The following is a 21,775-nucleotide window of genomic DNA, read 5'->3' on the forward strand; positions in this document are numbered from 1 at the left end:
AAAGGACATAGTGAAGGAGGTGATCCAGCTGCTAGGGCACCATATTCCAGAGATCATCAACATCATTGCCACCCACGCTACCGAAGATCCCAAAGTTGGCCTGGTGATGAGGGAGGCAGGGCTGGAATTCAAGACGATCCTCCAGTTTGACAATCACGTTGTCTTTGCTCCTCACAACTGGAATGAAAGTCGACGAGCGAGACAACAACAGATACTGGCTATAAGATGGGAGATCTGGGAGGAGCAGTTCAAACCATTTTTCTCTGTATTAAATGAGGCCGAGCCAGTTAGCTTCAAAGTTCTGCGTGATGTGAAATACAGGGAACTTCTTGGTCGACTTTTGAAGCCAGTGAAGTCTCGTATACTGAAGTTTGCTGGGTTGCTTGCAGCACTTGATATTAACAGAATCAAACTGTTAGAGTGTAGGCTAAAGGAAGAAATAAACAAAGGCTATCAGAAAGAACGAGAAGTTAAGAAAAAGATCAGAGAGCAAACAGAAGAAGGTTCCCACTCCCACAACTGTCCCAAGTGTAACCGAACGTGTGTTTTCTGTCCTCCAAAAGAGAGATTCACCCGAGTGGTGGGTGACTATGTGGACTGGACTTATGAGGGCACCGCAGAGGCTGTTGCTTTGCCAAAAGTGAATGCTATGGTGGGTGCAGTGGCAGGAGGAACCCTTGGGGGACTTGCAGGGTTGGGGGCAGGGGTAGGTAATGCACTGAGTAGGAGTTGTCGCTTCGTCAATGACAAAACTGAAAAATGCCCAGCATCACACTGTGGCCACCCAGTGTCACTACACAAACAAGAAGAGGAAAGGATTGTAGAAATCCCGAAGAAGGAACTCTTCAATGATCCCAACATGATGCAGCTGTACAAAGCTGCCGTTCTGGAGAAAGAAAAGATACTGAAACAGATCAAGTATGTTTCAAAGAGCATCCAGATCGAGGCAGAAGAAATGGTAGAGAATGTCCAAGAAATGATCAGTCACATCAGGAAAGTTCGGGGACACACTCTGTTGACGCCAGACCCCTTTGACCAACTAATGCAAGAGGTGAGACAGGGGCAGCCCGAGCACATCCCTTATGCCATCAAGGTTCTCACACTACTAGCCAACTCCATCTACACAACGAGGGGAAACAGCGCCAGCACAGCCACAAGTGAAGATGTGCTGCAGTTACTGACAGACATTTCCCTGTACTCCTGGCAAGATCCATCGCCTCTGAGGTGGTGTGGCAGTAGGGGTGCGTGTGGGGGACCTGCTAAATCCATGTCAGGTTAGTGATCAGCCATATATATATTAGTACTTCACTTCCACCTTCACTTCTTCCTTCGCTCTCTTCTTCACTCCCTCCATCACTCCCTTCTTCACTCCCTCTTTCACTTCGTCCTTCGCACTCTTATTCACTCCCTTCTTCACTTCCTCCCTCACCCCCTCCTTCATTTCCTCCTTCATGTCCTCCTGCCACCGTACTCTGCATAAAATAGCGTACAAATCGATATTAGCCAGCAGTATCCAAAAATAAATACAGTAAATCGGTAAGAAAGAGGTGATACGGTGCTTCCTTAACCGCCGAGAATACGAACCCGGGTCTTATAGTCGGTTAAGGTAGTTAGTTCCCTAACACTTCTTCTTTAGCGATTTATTTTATTTTTATTTATTTTATTTTCTGTACGGGGCAATGAAATGGAGGGGGACAGGGCGACATAGACGCGATTTGTTTGTGGCCACCCCATACGAGATTAAGGCGTCTGGCAATAGATAGATAGATAGTCGATATTTATGCAGAGTATGGTCATGTTGGAAGAATACAAGTAACACAGAAGAGGACAGTAAGGTGTAATAAAACAAATCGCTTAGGAAATGGTGTTAGGGAGTTTCCTTACCCGTACATATGTTAAACCTGGTACATATTTTCAATTCTAATGTGACCATCTGATTTTTTTTTTAAATTTGAAATACATTTTTCAAACTGGGGGGGGGATGCAGCCATAGTAAACCTCTTCAATACAAAATGCCTCTTCTAAGTCCAAAAATTCGCCTAGAAGTAGAAAGAATATCTGTATAAATATGTGAATGCAGTATGACATGGGCAGGCGATACGTACACCGCCTAACTCACACAAAGAGAGAGAGAGAGAGAGAGAGAGAGAGAGAGAGAGAGAGCACTGAATTTTGACTGTATTTCACATCTATAGGTAAACAGAAATAAAAGAGAAAGCAAATGAGAGAGAGAGAGAGAGAGAGAGAGAGAGAGAGAGAGAGAGAGAGAGAGAGAGAGAGAGAGACTACACTCATTCTTACCACATTTCCATTACAGGAGGAAACTGACGTCCTCACGAGCGGAAGTGAAGGAGGAAGTGAAGGAGGAAGTGAAGGAGAAGGTGAAGGAGGAAGTGAAGGAGAAAGTGAAGGAGAAAGTGAAGGAGGAAGTGAAGGAGAAAGTGAAGGAGAAAGTGAAGGAGGAAGTGAAGGAGAAAGTGAAGGAGGAAGTGAAGGGGAAATGAAGAAGCAAGTGAAGGAGAAAGTGAAGGAGGAAGTGAAGGAGAAAGTGAAGGAGGAAGTGAAGGAGGAAGTGAAGGAGGAAGTGAAGGAGGAAGTGAAGGAGGAAGTGAAGGAGGAAGTGAAGGAGAAAGTGAAGGAGGAAGTGAAGGAGGAAGTGAAGGAGGAAGTGAAGGAGAAGGTGAAGGAGGAAGTGAAGGAGGAAGTGAAGGGGAAATGAAGAAGCAAGTGAAGGAGGAAGTGAAGGAGGAAGTGAAGGGGAAATGAAGAAGCAAGTGAAGGAGGAAGTGAAGGAGGAAGTGAAGGAGGAAGTGAAGGAGGAAGTGAAGGAGAAAGTGAAGGAGGAAGTGAAGGAGAAAGTGAAGGAGGAAGTGAAGGAGAAAGTGAAGGAGGAAGTGAAGGAGAAAGTGAAGGAGAAAGTGAAAGAGGAAGTGAAGGAGAAAGTGAAGGAGGAAGTGAAGGAGAAAGTGAAGGAGGAAGTGATGCCAACTGTTTACTACACTGCAACCGAAAGTGAATGTGACTGAAAGTGATCATAGTTCTTGATGAATGTGAAACCGAAAATGAAACCGGCTTCGTAGTTGAAACCGAAAATGAAACAGGCTTCGTAGTTGAAACCGAAAATAAAACAGGCTTCGTAGTTGAAAGTGAAACCGAAAAGGAAACCGGCTTCGTAGTTGAAAGTGAAACCAGAAGTGAAACAGGCTTCGTAGTTGAAAGTGAAACCCAAAGTAAAACAGGCTTCGTAGTTGAAAGTGACACCCAAAATAAAACAGGCTTCGTAGTTGAAACCGAAAATGAAACAGGCTTCGTAGTTGAAACCGAAAATAAAACAGGCTTCGTAGTTGAAAGTGACACCGAAAATAAAACAGGCTTCGTAGTTGAAAGTGAAACCGAAAATAAAACAGGCTTCGTAGTTGAAAGTGACACCCAAAATAAAACAGGCTTCGTAGTTGAAAGTGAAACTGGCTTTAATATTATAGTAAAAGATAAATGACAGTCCATATACTTAACAAACTAAGTAGAAAGTGATCCCCGCTCCGTACAGTAGTGAAAGAGAAGGTGAGAAAGTGAAACAGAAAATGAGAAAGTGATAAAGAGAGAGAAAGTGAAACAGAAAATGAGAAAGTGATAAAGAGAGTGAGAAAGTGAAACAGAAAATGAGAATGTGAAACAGAAAGTGAGAAAGTGAAACAGAAAATGAGAAAGTGAAACAAAATGAGAAAGTGATAAAGAGAGTGAGAAAGTGAAACAGAAAGTGAGAAGGAAAATGAGAAAGTGATAAAGAGAGTGAGAATGTGAAACAGAAAGTGAGAATGTGAAACAGAAAATGAGAAAGTGATAAAGAGAGTGAGAATGTGAAACAGAAAGTGAGAAAGTGATAAAGAGAGTGAGAAAGTGAAACAGAAAGTGAGAAAGTGATAAAGAGAGTGAGAAAGTGAAACAGAAGGTGAGAAAGTGATAAAGAGAGTGAGAAAGTGAAACAGAAAGTGATAAAGAGAGTGAGAAAGTGAAACAGAAAGTGAGAAAGTGATAAAGAGAGTGAGAAAGTGAAACAGAAGGTGAAACTGGCTTTATGTATCCATGAACGCCGCCTGTGAAATGTGTTCTCTCTCTCTCTCTATGGCACATTTTTTCTTTTACTTTTTCTCCTCATCTCTCTCTCTCTCTCTCTCTCTCTCTCTCTCTCTCTCCCTCGGCCTTACTGTAGTAAAAAGTATTGTATGTGCCAAAGGAGGCTCCCTAACACCTCTTCCTCAGCGATTTATTTTCCTTATCCATTAACACTCTTGTATCCTTTTTATATCTCTTAAATATCGACATAAGTTTATTAGATGCCAAAAAAAAAAAAAAAAAAAAAAAGAGTGACGTGTAATGAACGGGATAAATCGCTTAGGGAGAGGTGTTAGGGAGAAGTGCGCCATATACCATTATTACTCTGGCTTGGAGAGGGTCGCCTTCATGTGATGGCACCGATCTAACCGGGCGGTGGAGCTGCCTGGCTATACACACGCCCCTCTAAAGGTTGATGGTGGACTGGAGGAGGGTAACTGTAACCTGTTGTGTCCACTGGGTGCACGTTACTGATGAACCTGAGGCTGCAACAATAACAACAACAGTAACTGCTGCCGCTACTTTACTGTTACTACTGCTACTACTACTATTATTATTATTATTATTATTATTACCGTCATCATCATAACTACTACTACTACTACGGTACTACTGTTACTACTGCTTTTCAGCGGTGGCTGGGTGGTTAGCATCGCTGACTGGGAAGGTGGCGGCCGTTAATAGCGCCAGGGTTGGAATCCTGGTGCGGGCAGCTGGGGTCACTTGACTCAGGTGTCCATCCACTCTTTGTGGGTCCGTAGGGAAGATTACCTGGGTAACACCTGGGGTAACACTTAGGGTAACACTTAGAGTAACACTTAGGGTAACAGAGTAACACCTAGGGTAACACTTACGGCAGGTAACTGTGGTGACCTGGATGATGCAGTGCTCTTGTATCCCAGGTTACTGGGAGAAAAACCCGCTACAAGCTCAAAGGCCTATGTTACTGAGATGAGCACAGCGGCTAAGTGCCTCATGGCGTATGCTCCAATATTTACCTTGTTAATAATATAATCTTTTGCCACAATTCAGTATTCAGGATGAGTTGGTAGTTTTAGGCCAAGTGAACAGTGTAGCATATAACAATAGTTCCCATATTCATTTACTGTATTAATCTAAACAGAATACTAGCATTATATTTTGTGTTAATACATATCTATCAGTTGTTTCATACCGTGTTTTATTTTCCTTCATTACGAGCCAGGGCGAATCCCTCTCGAGTCTCTCAAGTAGTGGTATTTTCTCACAAATGAGCGGCCAAACCCGACCCGGCCCGACCGTACCGATTTTTAGAAGCTGATATCTCAGCAACCACAGGGCCGATCACCGGGTGGTTTCCACCATATGATTGCCCAATTGTTTAACATTTGTTTTTGACAGGTTTCATCACACCCAGGCGATGCACGTGGCAATAGACACGCGCCAAGTGAAGCGTGTGAAAAATCTTCAAAAGAGGGTCACAGGCCAGACGGTTTGTTGTAAAGGCATGAAATTCAGTAGGTAGATAGCCATGAATATACTCTAGAGGCATCCTCGGGGTGTAAGGCTACATTTCAGATAATGTTTTCGGATTAAAATGGCCTCGCTCGTGCCCACTGAGCTCTATAATATGCAGAGGCTATCTCCGCCGCGGGCGTGTGATTTTGGCGGCCATATTGAAACACGGACACTTAAATTCAAAGTCAAATACATCATTTCCACTAAGCAGTGAATACTAATAAAGAGACTCTTTTTGCTTATAATACAAAAACATATATGGATTATGATTTTTTTTCTGCCTAGTTCAACGAATTATATCGGGTACTTTTAGCCAATGAGTATAAAACGCCATAGGTTGCTGCAGTGCGGAACTTACCCTTTATTATGGCACTATTAGTATCCATGTCATGAAACCGAACGTCTAGATTGATAAAGGCCGGAAGAAATATGGAAATATCTACAAGAGAGTGTGAACAGAAAAGAGGACATGGAGAGAAAGACTGGAGATAAATGGGCTCGTTTTAGTGACCTCATTCACGCCGGGATACCTGGGAAGAATCTTCCCGCACCCACCCCAGGGGGCAATAATCTTATAGAATTAGCAACAAGATATACCGGTATTTCTTACTTGTGAAATGTAATACCATCTCTCCCTGATGAATTCCTGTATCCATTTTTGCATCCAGAAGCTGCACAGCTGACCATGGCACTATATATTACGGAATCATCGGCTGCTTTCGAAAACCCAACGAACACCTCAGTTCAAAAACCGTGGGCATCATGCGAGGTGTAACATGGCTGCCGCTACACACGGCTACATCAGTTACGCTGTGTTAGCCATAAGAAAGCCTCGCCCTCGCCATATAGAGCTCAGTGCTCGTGCCTCGCCGACGAAGGCGTTTAACTGGCTAATATTTATCAGCTTTCTCTCTCTCTCTCTCTCTCTCATTCTTGTTCTATGTTATTAAGGTGGGGAGAGATTTTAGGAACTATATAGAGAGGTTAGATATAGTCTTCATTAACCCCTTCAGTACGATAGGTCTTTCCAAAACTGAATAAAATCATCTGAAAGTAGCAAGAATTAAAAAAAAAAGTCATTGTTAAAATACTTTTCTTTATTATATTTCCTCGAGTTTTCTTTTTTAAGTTTATTATGATTTTTTGAATTTAAGGGGTTGGATATAGCCTGGTAGGAAAATAAAAAGTGTACTCAGTAAGTGTACTGAAAGGATTAAATTTCTAATGGCATCTGGGGGTTCGAAACAATTATATAAAATTTCTTTTCCTTTTTCTTTCTTTCTGTTTCATCCATTCCGGTTTGTATTCACCGTGCAGAGGAAGCGAAGCGACCCAGGCGCTGTAAACAATAACAAACATAGCAAGCGGTTCGTCAAATTGTCATTTTCTCTCCACACTGCCTCATTACTCAACATTTTCGGTGCTCTGGACAGCCAGGACGTCTCAGCTGATTCAGGAAGGAGTGGGGGTAGCAAAATTCCGCCATAGTGAATTTCTAAAACCTCACACGAACGTCAGAAATAGACCACTTCGCCCTCCACTTCCGCCCTCCCCTTAGTTTTATCCCCGAAATACTGGACATTGACAACCAAAAGTGAAGTAGGAGGAATGACTAGACGAAGATAAGGTAAATATGTGTTGTAAGGGTATACATATGGTTTACTTGAAGCAGTGGAAGCACTTTATGAAATTAGTTCTTCCTGAGAGTCTGTTATAATTTTCTAGTTATTTCTGTGGTGGTAAATAAACGTTTCTTGTTAAATCTTTCCCTGTTGTTTTTGGTTGTTCTGTTGTGTCAGCTTGTTTGATTCGTCTGTGTCATGGTGGAAAGGACTGCCCTAACCTAAGTGTTTAAATATACCTAACCTAACCAAGCTTACCTGTACCTAATCATTTAACTTAACCAAACCTAACGTACCCTCCAGTTGGGAAACAAAATCCACCACTGAGTACATTCAGTAAGATTCTTTCTTTACATTGGAATAAACGACTGTAGATACACCTTAAGGAACGTGATGGTAGTAATGGGAAATTTTTCAGCAGGAAAAGGTTATTTACCACCCTGGAAATAGTCTGAATAATACAGAAAACAAACTGTAGGAATATGAATTGGTGAGGTCCTTCTGGTGTGTCAAGTAAAGCGTACATTTACCTGTTAGACTTTGTGGTACTGTTTTGGTGCTGAGGTATCACCAGAGAGGTCAGTATTGTACACAAGGGTATTCTTTAATGCATATGTATGTATGTGTAATTCACCGGGTCGGTCAGTTTCACTTGATGGTCGTGATCGTCTACTTTTACCCTCCCGGAAGGGAGCTGAGAGCTCATATAGTCCAGTCTAAGGGCAAGGCTGTGACCTTCACACACTCACACACCCATCCCCTTGCTCAAGGGGGACAGTAACCACCCACTTCGTCAGTGAAACTTTTCGCAACCTGAGCGAGGCGCGAACTCCCGTCTACCAGATGGCAAGCGAGAACGTTACCACTGCACCAGCGAGCGGTGTGTGTGTGTGTGTGTGTGTGTGAGAGAGAGTGAGAGAGAATTTGTGCTTCCATACAATAATAGAAACTGGAGATTTTTGCCAGTCAGTATACAGGTATCACATTATATTAAATTTTATTACTATGAAATAGACTATGCTTGCCAGTAAATATTAATAGTGAAATGTTATTGTGATATTCTGGCACGGTGGTGAGGGATGAGAGGGTGGAAGATGGCAGTAGATTAGGTGTGAATACGTTAGCTAGTTGATGCGTTGGTTAGCATACATTAGATTAAGTAAGGTTAAATCAGAGGATGATATCCAGGAGCCACAACTGCTGATCACATATCATAAAGCTATATTTTATCACCATTTACTAAAACCAGTAGTATTTCAGCATTACACCCAGCCATTGGAAACAGAATTTACTGTGCTCATCACTTAGCATGTGAGCTCAGGATGTTGTTGTATTGGTAGGCAGGGAGAGGGTGAGCCAAGAGAATGCCACGCAAGACCAAGAGTGAGGACCAGAGGAGACGAGCACACAGGGATTATGCTCGGTGGAAGCGGGCCATGGAGAGCCCGCGAGAGAAAGAGCTGCGGCGCACTCTACAACGGGAACAGAGTGCTGCCAGGAGAGCTGCTCTGACCCCAGAGGAGGCTGAGATGCGGAGGGCACGTGACACAAAGCGGCGGAGGGAAATGCGAAAGAGAAGGAAGTGCATGCAGGAACAGCTGATTATGGAAATGAACATACAGCCAGGACTCTGTGCAGGTACTACAGCTGAGTAATAACTTCAACACTGTGGTTTTATTATTGATACTTTCAGATTATTTTATTCAGCTTAGGACTCACTCGATGTAGTGCTGCTCTTGGGTGTCTGCCTTTTCCTCTCCTCCCTCCTTTCCTTCCTTCCTCCTCTGTCTTTCTTTACTTCATTCTTTCCTCATCTTCTGCCTACGGGTGGCATTACGCTCACTCTTCTGTCTTTCTTTCTGTCATTCTTTCCTCTTCTTCTGCTTGTGGGTGACTCTACATTTTATGACAAGCCAAATAGTTTCCTGTACACCAGGAAACCATTCACTATGCTGGGTGGTAACCATATAACCAAATTATGGCACCTGCTGGTTTAATGTGTAATTAAGGCGCTCCAATTGGATTGAGCCAGCACAGGTTTATATCCAAGGGCTGGTTGGGGTTTATTGCCCACTTAATGCCAGTCAGGGATGAGTCACTCTCATCTTAAATGTCAGGACCAACTTGCTTAGCCCCGTCCTCTTACGATCCTCATGGGGCAACGTAGGATTGGATAATGGATGGATGGAAGGTTTTGGGCCTGGATAAAAGAATGACACTTGAAACAGATTTGGGCTTGTATTGGTGTGGAGTCAGACTTGAGATGTGTCCGCCAAAAAATGATACACACAAACAAGGCTTGAATCTCGCACAGGTGAAGCTGATGCTCTTAAACCAAAGCCACCTCTGAGTGGGCTTGAGCTGGACTTGACCATCAAGAATCTGTTATTTAACAATTATGTATGGTAGATTTACTTTTAAGTAATGAATAATTTATCAACAAGCACCAGTACAACAACAAATAGTGAACGAGATTGGCAAAAAAATTTGAATGTTATACTAAATGTTTGGTCATCAGTGTAGATTGCATTTTGTACACCTTCATAAATTTTACTAGAATAATTTTCCAATGCTTGATGAAATGCTGGCAATGCATTATGATATACTGTATTTGCATTACAGTGGGATCAGTATTGATGTACAGTACTGATTAAGCTATGACAAACTTTACTGGACATTACAACAGTGCAGTATTATGTAGGTTATAATACAATTTTCATGTCTAGTACAGCATGTTTTGTGAAGACAATAAAGTACCAAATGGCAACAGTTCTTTGTGCTTCGGAACCACATACTAAATGACACGAAGGCTGCGTACATTTGTACAGTAGACTAAAGAATACTTTTGTTAGCTTATTCAACTCATTATAATGTAGGTCATATTTTCAAGTTATGTCACGCATTATAACAATATAGACTTCATGTATGTGCTGCCCATGACTGTTAGAATCTGTATGATACAGATGAACTCATGGCATAAGCTATGTAATGCAAATTTTTGCTTAGTAGGGATGGCTTCCACAAGCAGCTCCTGTGGTGCTGCTGTTGCACCTAGTTTTGTCATTAGAGGTGGCTAAATGAATCACAGATTATGGCTGCATATCATATGGATAGAATACTAAGGAAAATTAGTGATACTGGAGAGGCAGTTGTCTTCCATTCAGATGAACAGCTCTGGGGATGTGATCACTATGGCTGTCAGTTTGAAAGTGATTGCACAGTAGTGCCACATAAACACTGTCAGCTGTACGATAACTGCCAATTAAATACAGATGACAGAGAGGAGCAGGGCATGGCCAATGATTTCCAACTGAAATGGACTGTGGAAATGAGTTATCTAACTTTATTATAAATCCTCTCATGGTTTATTGTGCCTTATTTGCAAAATTTAACCCCTAAAGTACTATGACAAGGAATGTGGAAAGTATTAAGAATATATAAAGTAAATGAGAAGTTGCTGAGTGCCATGAAGAGTATGTACGAAGGGGCTAAGGCTGCAGTACATGTGGATAGTGAACTGAGTGAATTTTTCTATTTGAATGTTGAATTGAAACAGGAATGTGTTATGTCCCCATGCTTGTTCAATCTGCATATGGATGGGGTTATGAAAAAGGTACACATGGTAAAAAAAGTATCATGCAGGAGAGGTATGGTGATATCTGAAATGATCAGTATAGCTTGTGTAGTACAGCACTTGGAAAATTAATTGATTATCATCTGAATATGCATCCAGTAACAATATCAGCCATAAATTGTCATATGAAACCTGTCTATGACATACTTATGTAAGCATCATTGACAACAAGGAGGAAAAAATCATCAAACGTTTTTACAGTCCATTGTCCTTGGAGTCAAATTGTTTCTGACCAAATGTGCACCAATACTTTTTTTTATCGTGTACAAGGTAGGGCAGTGGATGTTGGAATGGCCCTAATGAGAGATGGCAGTGTTTGGACACTCCCTGTACTGTTGTTTGCAGATGATATTTTGCTGTTAAGTGAAGATGAAGGGGAGCTGCAAGGCTTGGTGAATAAGTTTGGGAGAGTGTGTAAGAAACAGAATCTAAAGGTGAACGTAGGGAAGAGTAAAGTTATGGTCTTCGAAAGAAATGAAGCCATTGAATGTACAGTGAAGCTGGATGAGGAGGAAATGGAAAATGTGAGTGTGTTTAAGTACAGTCCTTGGGTAGTGTGATGAGTAAGGATGGAAGTTTGGAAGGTGAAGTGCTTGAAAGGGTACAACAAGGAAGAAAGGTTGTTGGTTCTTTGAAAACAGTGATATGGAACAGGGAAGTGAGCATGGAAGTAAAAAAGTTGCTGCATGACAGTACAGCATTGTGATACCAACTGTAATGTATGGAGGTGAAGCTTGGACCTTGTTGACACAAGTCAAGAGTGAGAGCAATTGAAATTAGTTATTTGAGAGGAGCATGTGGAGTTACATGGAGAGACAGACTGACAAATGATGATGTGAAGGAGAGTAGTGTTGTGGATAGGATAGAAAATATTACAGCTCATTGGCAAAATGATAGACTGCCATACAACTTCATGCCTTTTCTGTAGCACTTCTTCATGACTAGCACCACATCTTAGTATTAACCTTTTATTTTTGAGTGGAGTAGGCCTACACTTTCTTTTTTTTTCTTTAATACTCTGACAGCCTAAAATTGCCACCTCTCCATCTTGAATGCTGAGTTATAATAATAAATGAACACTTGAATATAATGCTTGTCGTGAAGTGCAAGGGAAAGAATTCCGGTATAGGGATAATGCTCATCGTGAAGTGCAAGGGAAAGAATTCCGGTATAGGGCTGTTGCACTGTCTGTTTCTAGTTACATGAAATAAGCTGCAAAAACATGAAAACCTTGGCCAAGTTAAGGTGACTGTCGTGCTTGTTCTTCAGTTATAATGGGCGGATTATAATATGCATAATAAAAACTTGGGGTAACTGAAATTTCCTCACCAGACATGGCTTCAACTTTCAGATGTTTATAGTCATGAAGTTAGTTGTAGTAGTGTTGGTGGCAGCGGTAGTAGTAGTAGTAATAATAGTAGCCTTAGCTTCATCTGAAATGCAAACCTGGTGGACTGCAAGGTGGAGTTCCCTTCTCTAGCAGCCCACCATCCTCCACTGTTGGGAATAGGGAGGGAGTTGAGGGATGTGTAACTGAACAGTGAAGCCATCTGGTTATATCAGTGCCACCACTTGAAGGTGTCAGTCTCCACCATCGCGCTGTACAGTAAGTCATTGTTAGCCTATATTTTGCTTTTTTTTTTTTTTACATTTGTTTTTCCTGTTAATATCAGAGCAAAAGAGGGTATTATGGCAGTTGACCATACAGCTGGAACTGTTTAACCCCTTCAGTTCTGTTTTATTGTTTTATTATTGTGATAGCCAGACTCTTTTATTCAACTTTTGGGGGCCTCATGTACTGAAGTGGAAATTAAAGGCTCCATCAACCTCTCCAGTTCAAAAAGTCTCTCCAAAGCTGAATAAAACATCTGAAGGTTCATTGGTCAATTAAAGGCTCCATCAACCTCTCCAGTTCAGAAAGTCTCTCCAAAGCTGAATAAAATATCTGAAGGTTCATTGGTCTGTGTTTGATGAGAAGGAGATTGTATTACCATTACAGTGAAATTCATGTAATATACAGTAGTCCTTTATAACAGAGTAAAAAGGAATGAGACAGCAACCTCAGAAAATGCATGTAAAAATACTTTATGATAATATGATTAATTAAAAGTGCAAGAGTAAATACTTCAATGCAAATCTCTAGCTTACAGGAAACCATTAGGCTTGTCATTCAGTGTAAAGCCACCTGAAAAGGAAAGAGTAATAAAGAGTGACAGGAAAGATGGAGGAAATAGGAAGAGAGGAGGGCACACACACAAACACACACACACACACACACACACACACACACACACACACACACACACACACACACACACACACACACACACACAAATGATAAAGGTAAAGGAAGTAGCAGGCAGCAACACATCACGTGAGTGGATGATGATTTTAAATTTCTTCTGTAAAAAGAGAAAAGTTTCTCTGCTACACTACTTTTTACTCTGACTTGCAGCTACACACCTCACTCACATCTTTAAGACCTGGATTTTAAGTGATGTCTGTTCTGGTTTACTTTTGCTGTCCGCAAATGAGTTTATTCAACTCAGGAAAGGCCTGTCCTGTTTGAAGGGGTTTGTTAAGGCTGTACCAAACCCCTTCAATGTGAAAAGTCTGTCCTAAGCTGAATGAAATTATCAGAAGGTGGCAAGAGTAAAGCACAAAAAGATGTTCCCAGTCACAAAGAGTTTATAACAGCAAAAATATATTTATAATGCCTTTGCCTTGTTTAGTGGAAGATTTTTTTTTATTCCAGTTTTAGCTGGTATTACATCTTTCACCTAGAAAATTATGGTAATTTGACACTGCACACCTATGAACTTTTTTGCACTTTCACATTTCAGCATGCCATTCACAAGTAGTCATAAGTAATCGTATCATTTATAAAAGCTCCAACAAGCGTGCATCCACTAACCTTAGTTACTTAATGTCAGCTTTCCTTACTGCTTGATCTCTGGCAGCCTCTCTGTTCAGTCCCATGTCATTGAGGTCAAACTCCTGGCATTGTCCCAGGTCTTTTTTTTTTTGGTCTGTCCACAACCCCACCCATGACATTCACACTCACTTTCCACACCCAACTGTCATCCTCAGTCCTCTCAACATGCCCAAACATAATCAGATTTTCATTTTTTTTTTTTTTTTTTTTTTTAAATCACTGTTCTCCACATTTTTGTCTTATTGCACTGAATTTTGTTTTTTTCCCTTACTGTGGTGTACTTTTCACTTCTCTTTTCACGTGTGTTTTTCTTTGTTACATTTCATGTGCGTTTCTCCAACATTGAATATTTTGATTTATTTGAATTTGCCAAACTGCTTCCAGAGTTAATTAAAGATTATATATATGACAGTGATTTTATTTCATTTCAGAGAAGTTGGAATGTTGCCCGAAAGTCGAGCCAGAGTGGTATGACTCAGACTGTGCAGCCCCACACAGTGTAAGTACAGTATTGAACTGGAGTAGAAATGGGTGTGAGGGAGAGAGAGAGAGAGAGAGAGAGAGAGAGAGAGAGAGAGAGACAGACAGACAGACAGACAGAGAGTTAGAGTTTGAATTTTTTTATATTTTCTATCATTTTTGGCTACACAGAACCCAAAATGTTAGAGAAAATAAAGAATTAAAGCTCTAACCTCTCTCTCTCTCTCTCTCCTACCTTTTATTGCCACACGTCACAATGGATCATCTGCACAACCAGATTTACCACCCAGACTGTGGAGCCCAACACGGTGTAAATACAAATCTCCAGCAGAGGCAATTATTCTATTTTATTTCTTTATCTGCATATGCAAAGAAAAGTTTTAAAAAGATTCCGATTCTGTATACACCTGTGAGGTGAGGCTTGAATGGTGAGTAAATAAGTATTGAATCCTTTTCACTAGACATGCTGTTAATAGGTCTCTAACTTGGGTACTTGTTTCAGGACCCGATGCCATTCCATCTATGAGTGGGGAGAGGTCTGGGTGTTGATGGTGATGATGAAATGAGTTTGGGTACAGATTAAACAGAATATAGAGTTAGTAGTTGTTATGTCATCTTTGTTAATTATTTATTTTTTGTTACCCTTCTCTTGGTCACAACATCACTATAGCACATTAATCTAATCTGACAAATATCCATATAAGCCATTAACTCTTTTTAGCTGAGGTGATGACTAGTGTAGTCAAATTGGAGAGCCAGCAAGAAGTAAATAAGGGATAACTGATAACACTCAATACTGTGTTTTACATTTCAGACCAGCAGAGAAGCACCAGAGGCAGAGGTGGACATCAAATTTGAGCCCCTGGATGAGCAAGGTTAGGACGGCGTGAGTGTTATATCCAGTTATCAGAAGATGATTTTATTCAGTCAGGAATGAGTCATAGGAGCTGAAGTGTCTATCTATCTATTGCCAGATGCCATAATCCCGCAAGGCAGCTTTTCTTAACCTTTTCCGACCTCAGCACCCCATGTAATAAGGTCTCAGTCCAGCCAGCACCCCGTTACATCTAGTTACTGGGACTACAGTTGCAACACTACTGGAGGGTTAAAGTAAGATGAAGTACTGCCTAACAGTTTGTTTTATACATTCTCAAAAAAAAAAAATCAAGGATGCCAGTACTAAGCAATACCAGTAAAGAAAAAAAAAAAACAATAATGCAGCATTCTCCAGCACCCCCTAAAATTGATTTCAGCACCCCCTGGGGGTGCTAGCACCCCAGGTTAAGAAACGCTGCCGTAAGGGGTGGCCATTTGACTTTGAGTTATATGTTTTACGGGGAGGGGCACTAACCCTCCATCAACCCACTTGTTGACACGTAGGGAGCTTGTATGGTCTTGTTATAAGGTTACCATCCAGCATTGTAAATAGTTTCTTGGCTTACAGGAAACTATTTGGCTTGTCACTCAATGTAAAGCCACCTGTAAAGGAAAGAAAAGCGATAACAAGTGACAGGAAAGATGGGAGAAGTAGGAAAAGAGGAGAGCAGGCACAGAAAAAGAATGATAAATGCTAAGGAAGAAGTAGGAAGCACTACATCAAGTGAGTGGATGATGGTCACCACCACCTACCACTGTGTAAATACTTAAATACCTGGAGCAGCATAGTTAAGTATGTGGTGGTGGTGGCAGAATGATGGACCGCTGACCATAAATATGCAAAATCAATCTCAGGCTAATATGGTCTTTAAATTTTTTATTTTCTTCATTCATTATTATTATTATTATTATTATTATTATTGTTATTATTATTTTATTATTATTATTATTATTTAATTCTGCTGTTTCCATACGAAGATATTAATATAGATCTAGGTTATGGCCTGTATTCTCATCAGTGTAGGAAGTGTCCTTTCTGGTTTATTCTTGCAGCCACCAAATGAGCTTATTCAACTCAGGAAAGGCCTGTCCTGTTTGAAGGGGTTGGTTAAGGCTGTACCAAACCCCTTCAGTTTGAAAAGTCTGTCCTAAGCTGAATGAACTTGCCTAGCCCCGAGTTTCTACGCTCCTCATGGGGCAACGTAGGATTAGATGATGGATGGATGGATTTATTTACTTATTTGTTTCTACCACTGCTCTCCTTATGCATTGTCTCACTGCATTTCATCTCTTTCTCACTTCTTACTAACCACATAATTATGATTTTCTTTGTTAAGTTTCCCATATCTCTCCTCTACACTGCAGGTGTTGACTCAGTTTTGCAGAACTACTTCCAAAGGAAATTATGCATTATAAATATGACGGTGATTGTATTTTATTTCAGACAAGTTGGAGTGTTGTGTGGAAGCTGAGCCAAAGTCTTATGATCCAGACTATGCGGCCCCACACAGTGTAAGTACCAGTACAGTGTCGAGCTGGAGTGGATGTGTTGGGTGAGAGAGAGAGAGAGAGAGAGAGAGAGAGATTCTTTAACATTTAGGACAACTCGGAGCCCAAAAAGCTAGAGAATATAAAGAATTCAAGATCTAACCTCTCTCTCTCTCTCTCTAAACATTTCCACTTGTCACAATGAATCATCTATACTGAACCAAATTTGCCACCCAGACTGTTCCCTGTGTGTCAGCAAGTGGGTTGGCGGAGGGTTAGTGCTCCATCCCATAAAGCAACTAATTTAGAGGCAAATGGCCACCCCTACAGGATTATGGTGTCAGGCTATAGGTAGATCAACAATGGATCCCCGTACACTGTATTTACAAATCTCCAGCAAAGGCCTTTCTTCTTTTTTTCTTTTAATCTGCAGATGCAAAGAAAGTATAAAACAAATATATGCTTGTGAGATATTGCAGAAGTTGACAAACGAAGAAGTGAAAGAACATTAGGTGGATGTGGATGTGGTTGAGAAAATTAGGAGAAATACACTGTGTTGGTTTGGACATGTGGAGAGAATGAAGAATGAAAGCCTGACTAAGTGGGTGTATGTAGGTGAAGTGGAGGGAGGGAGAGGGAGGGGGAGACCAAGGATGAGGTGGAGGGATGGAGTTGAGAGATACATGAGGGAAGGGGGAGGACAGTCAAGTGGTGGGTGACAGAGCGACTTGGAGGCGTTTTGTCTGCGGCCACCCTATGTGGGATTAGGGTGTCGGGCTATAGATAGATAGATTGATAATGCATGAATGGTGATTGTGTAAGTGCTAAGCCCTTTTCACTAGACATGCTGTTAGTAGGTCTCCAACTTAGGTACTTTCCATGTGTCTGGGCACTATGTCACCCAGTCCATAGGTGGGAAGAGGTCTGAGGGTTGATGATGATGATGAAGTGAGTTTGGGCATAGACTGGACAAAATATAGAGTTAATCCTTCTGTTATTTAATTTAAAAATCTTTTTACCTCATGTTTGCAGTAGCAATATAGTATGCTAATATCATCATCATCATCATCATCCGGACCTCCTTTCCCACCCAAGGGCAGGGTGAGGAACATGCTAATGTAATCTGTCACATGTCTGGGAACCCTTTCAGCTCAGTTGATGGCTAACTAGTAATTGGAGGGCCCGCAAGAATGAAATAAGAGAGCTAACTGTAATGAAATTGGAGGGCCAGCAAGAATTAAATAATGGAGCTAAGTGTAGTCAAATTGGAAGGCCAGCAAGAATTAAGTAGTGGAGGTAATGTAGTCAGATTGGATAACCAACAAGAATCAACTAAGGAATAACTGATGACGCTAAATACAGTGTTTTGCATTTCAGATCGACACAGTAGCACCAGAGGTGGTGTACATCAAAGTTGAACCCCAGGACAAACAAGGTTAGGACAACTTGAATGTTATATTCCAACTGACACCAGATGATTTTGTTCAGGTAGGAGCGAGTCATAGGAGCCTGAGTTAATTATTAAGTCTGTGAAACAACAAGGTTAGTGTGGTGGTGGTGCTCTAGTGGCAGAAAGATACTGCTGACCATAGGGATGCAAGTTCAATCCCAGGCTAGTTTGCAGTTGCCATTTACAGTTTTTGTTTTACCCATTCTCTACAAGGACTTTTTTTCTGTTGTTTCTGGATGAAGATGTTAATATAAGTTTAGGCTGTATCTAACCCCAGCTAAGAAATTCTCACAAAAGCTGAATAAAAGTGCCTGGTACAAACAAGAATGAAATAATTAAATCGTACTCAGGATGCAGAAAGTGTAGGCTTTTGTCATCCCAGCATGTGTAAGCCTTGGTCACCTGGTGGCTGCTGTGTGTGTGTGTGTGTGTGTGTGTGTGTGTGTGTGTGTGCACATATCATGAGGCCCAGCAGTCCTCCTACAGTCCATGCACTTTCTCATGTTTCCACCTGAATACTAATGCCCATTGTCTGTGTTGACCCATTGTCTGTGTTGAATACAGTACATACTAGAGGTGTCAGTACACAGTTTCACACAGGGCTGTGGATTTGGAGTTGGAGTCTGAAGCAATTATGCAGATGCTGGAGGTGGAGTCAGAGTCAGTAAAAAAGTCCCAACTCCAACTCCAACTCTGACCACCAGTAAAGAATTTTTAAACATGATGTGGATGTGCAGCTGTTGCCTTTCAAACAACAGCTCCTTCAGTTTTATTTCTTGTTACTGCTTCAGTTCTTTTTTGCCATTCATCCATCATCCAATCCTGTGTTGCCCCATGAGGGGCATTGGAGGCTGGGGCTAGGCAAGTTGGTCCAGGTATTTAAGATAAGAGTGACCAGCCTCACTCATCCTTGAGTGGCATTACATGAGCAATAAACCCCAACCACCCCTTGGATATAATCCTGTACTGGCTCAATCCACTTGGAGTGCCATAATTACCCACTAAACCACCAGGCACCAAAATATAACTACTGTATTCGTATGATCCTTGGGAAGAAGGATGCCATTCTGAAGACCAGGTGGGCCTACGGGGGATCTGCCATGAACCAGAGAATTTGAGTGTCTGACCCTGCTCTTGTGTTGATGGAGAGGTTCCTGGTTATGTACCGCAACTGGAAGGAGAGAGAAAGAGTACCAGTGGACTCCATTAACATTAGAAGGATGGCTTGCCACCTGTATGCTGTAGCATGCCACAAGCTTTCCAGACCCCTAGGCAGATTTAAGGAGTCGAGTGGTTGGCCTGGCAAGTTCAAGAAGAGGAAGGAATTGAAGAGGGTATAGGTGACAGTAGAACGAGCATCAGCAGATACAGGAGGAGCAGAGACGTTCATGACTGTCTTAAGGGAAATAATCAGGGATGGGGGTTATACTGCTGAGCAAATTTACAACATTTATGAGACAGGCCTGTGGTATAAGAGGATGCCAGGGCTGACATACATCTTGAAAGAACACAGGCAAGGCAGGGGTAGGAAAGTCAGTAAGGTAAGCATCACTCCACTTTTGTTTTGCAATGTTGCAGGCCCAAAGATGCAGCCATTGCTTGTAAGTAAGGTTAAAAAACCAAGGTGCTTTAAGCAGTTGAAAGACGTGAATGACTCATGGGTGTATTGGGAAAAGTCAAAGACTGGGTGGATGACAAGGGGAATTTTGAATGGCTGGTTCAATAAACATTTTATTCCCGATGCAAAGAGAAGTTGTGAGGAGATAGGCATACCATTTAAAATCCTATTGGTGCTAGATAATGCCGCAGGACACCCAGCCTACTTGGAGGGTTTACATCAGTGTTAAAGTAGTGTTTTTGCCAGGCAACATGACTTCCCTCCTGCAACCCGTAGACCAGGAAGTGATAGCTAGTTTTAAGTACCATTAAGAGACATCTTCTCGAGGAGGAAGTGCTTGACAGCAGAGCATGAAGTACGATACAGTTTGATTACTTTATCATAATTTTTACTAATGGAAAAATTTCGTACCGTACCTTTTATTGCCTTTCGTACCATACCAGTTCGATAAAATATCGTACCGTAATTTCATACCTGATTTCGTACCTATATGATCTTTACACTCACTGAAAATATTAAAATTTTATCTATGTTAATAGCTTCTTAGTAATTATAATATTACTATAGGTATAATTATGATAACTTGTCATCCTCTCTTGTCTTTTTTGAGTACTGACAGTATTTATTTTTAATTATCCGCTAAGTTATAGTCTTCCATTTTCAGGTTTCGTTTATATTTCATTATATTCCTTGGCATTTCCTAGCAATGTTCTCCAGAAGTTTGGGGTTTCAGTTAAAACTATAGGTATGCAAAATATGAAATACAAAGAATATGTTCAGTATTTTATAACTAAAAATCATTAGTCCATAAAATTCATATTAATGCACACTATCCTTTTATACATGTGTGTGTGTTTGTGTGTGTGTGTGTCTCTTAAGTTAATTAGGGTATGGAATGCAAGGAATGTTGAAGGTGTGGACTAAGTCAGAGGGGGGAGAGAGGTCAGGTCAGGTAACGTGAGGTCAGATAAGTTAAATACACGCTAGAGACTGATATTGGCCTGCTACCATTTCAGTGCAGACCGCAGGGAGTGATGTGGTTCGAAAATGGTGTAAAAAAAGTACGAAATTTTTATTGAACTTTCGTACTGTACCAAACTTGGAAAAAATATCGAACCGTACTTTTCACACTTTTCCAACCATGCCATACTGTACCGTACTGCATGCTCTGCTTGACAGTGACGACGAGGTGGAGGCCTTGTCGTCTGATGAGGAGGTTTTGGATGGCTCAGCAGATCCCCAGCCAGGTCCCACCCATGTGCCTCAGCCTGACCCAGCTGGAATGGTGCTTGGTCCTTCTCTTGTGCCACAGCCTGACCCTTCACAGTGTTGCCTGTTAACAGTGACAGCCTATTGGAAAAGCTGCAACATGAGGAATGTCATCACAAACATTCTTAAGGTGTGGGATTTGGTGTCTGTCTTTACAATAAATCACTCCTGGCGAAAGCGGGTCCTTGAGTTGTGTGGCATTAGTGGTGGTGAGGTGCAGTTGCTACAGGCTGTGCGGCAGGAAGTGGTAAGAGCCTGCAGAGCCGTGTGGTGCAAGAGGAAGATTTGTTGGAGGTTGTCAAGAACAACACAATGCCCGAGGAAGTCGTGCGCAACTCATTGATGAGCTGGACAGGGAACATTGTGAGGCAGAGGAGCAGGGGGATCAGGCTGAGGCACGAACCACAGCAGCAGTTATGACCATGGCTTGCAGTAATAACATCTTGGCTGGTGCAGAGGCACTCAGGGAAACCATCATGGCTTATGAAGTGGATGAGGTTTGGAGGTCTGATATGCTGGACAGTGTGTTGCATGCAGTGCTACTGTACGAAGACCTAAGCCAAGAGAAAATATGACACCACCACCAAACTCTACTCACTTGGTGCTTTCATCTTCGACAGATACCAGAGCAGCAAGAACCAGAGGAAGATGCAATGTCTGAGTTTTCTTGACATTGAAGGGTTTGTGCAGGAGATAAAAGAGTTGCAACAGAGGATTATGGATGTACAGAAATTACCTTCTTTCTCAGATGAGGACTCCATGGAAGTGGCACAGCAGGAGGACTGTGGTGGGG

At 41.6% G+C, this 21,775-nt stretch overlaps 2 long non-coding RNA genes across 2 annotated transcripts; both read left to right on the forward strand.

Moving 5' to 3' along the window:
• Positions 1-6,980: 6,980 nt before the first annotated feature.
• Positions 6,981-8,887, forward strand: LOC145390592 (uncharacterized). The gene is made up of 2 exons (XR_013895691.1): positions 6,981-7,237; positions 8,573-8,887. It is a non-coding gene; the product is annotated as an uncharacterized LOC145390592 (long non-coding RNA).
• On the forward strand, positions 8,809-21,775 carry LOC145390609 (uncharacterized). Its single transcript, XR_013895694.1, has 6 exons — positions 8,809-8,870; positions 14,233-14,300; positions 15,096-15,156; positions 16,602-16,669; positions 18,023-18,080; positions 21,731-21,775. It is a non-coding gene; the product is annotated as an uncharacterized LOC145390609 (long non-coding RNA).

This window comes from Coenobita brevimanus, chromosome 15 (assembly GCF_032717465.1).
Source record: "Coenobita brevimanus isolate Jiangsu-jjx chromosome 15, ASM3271746v2, whole genome shotgun sequence".
Taxonomy (NCBI): domain Eukaryota; kingdom Metazoa; phylum Arthropoda; class Malacostraca; order Decapoda; family Coenobitidae; genus Coenobita; species Coenobita brevimanus.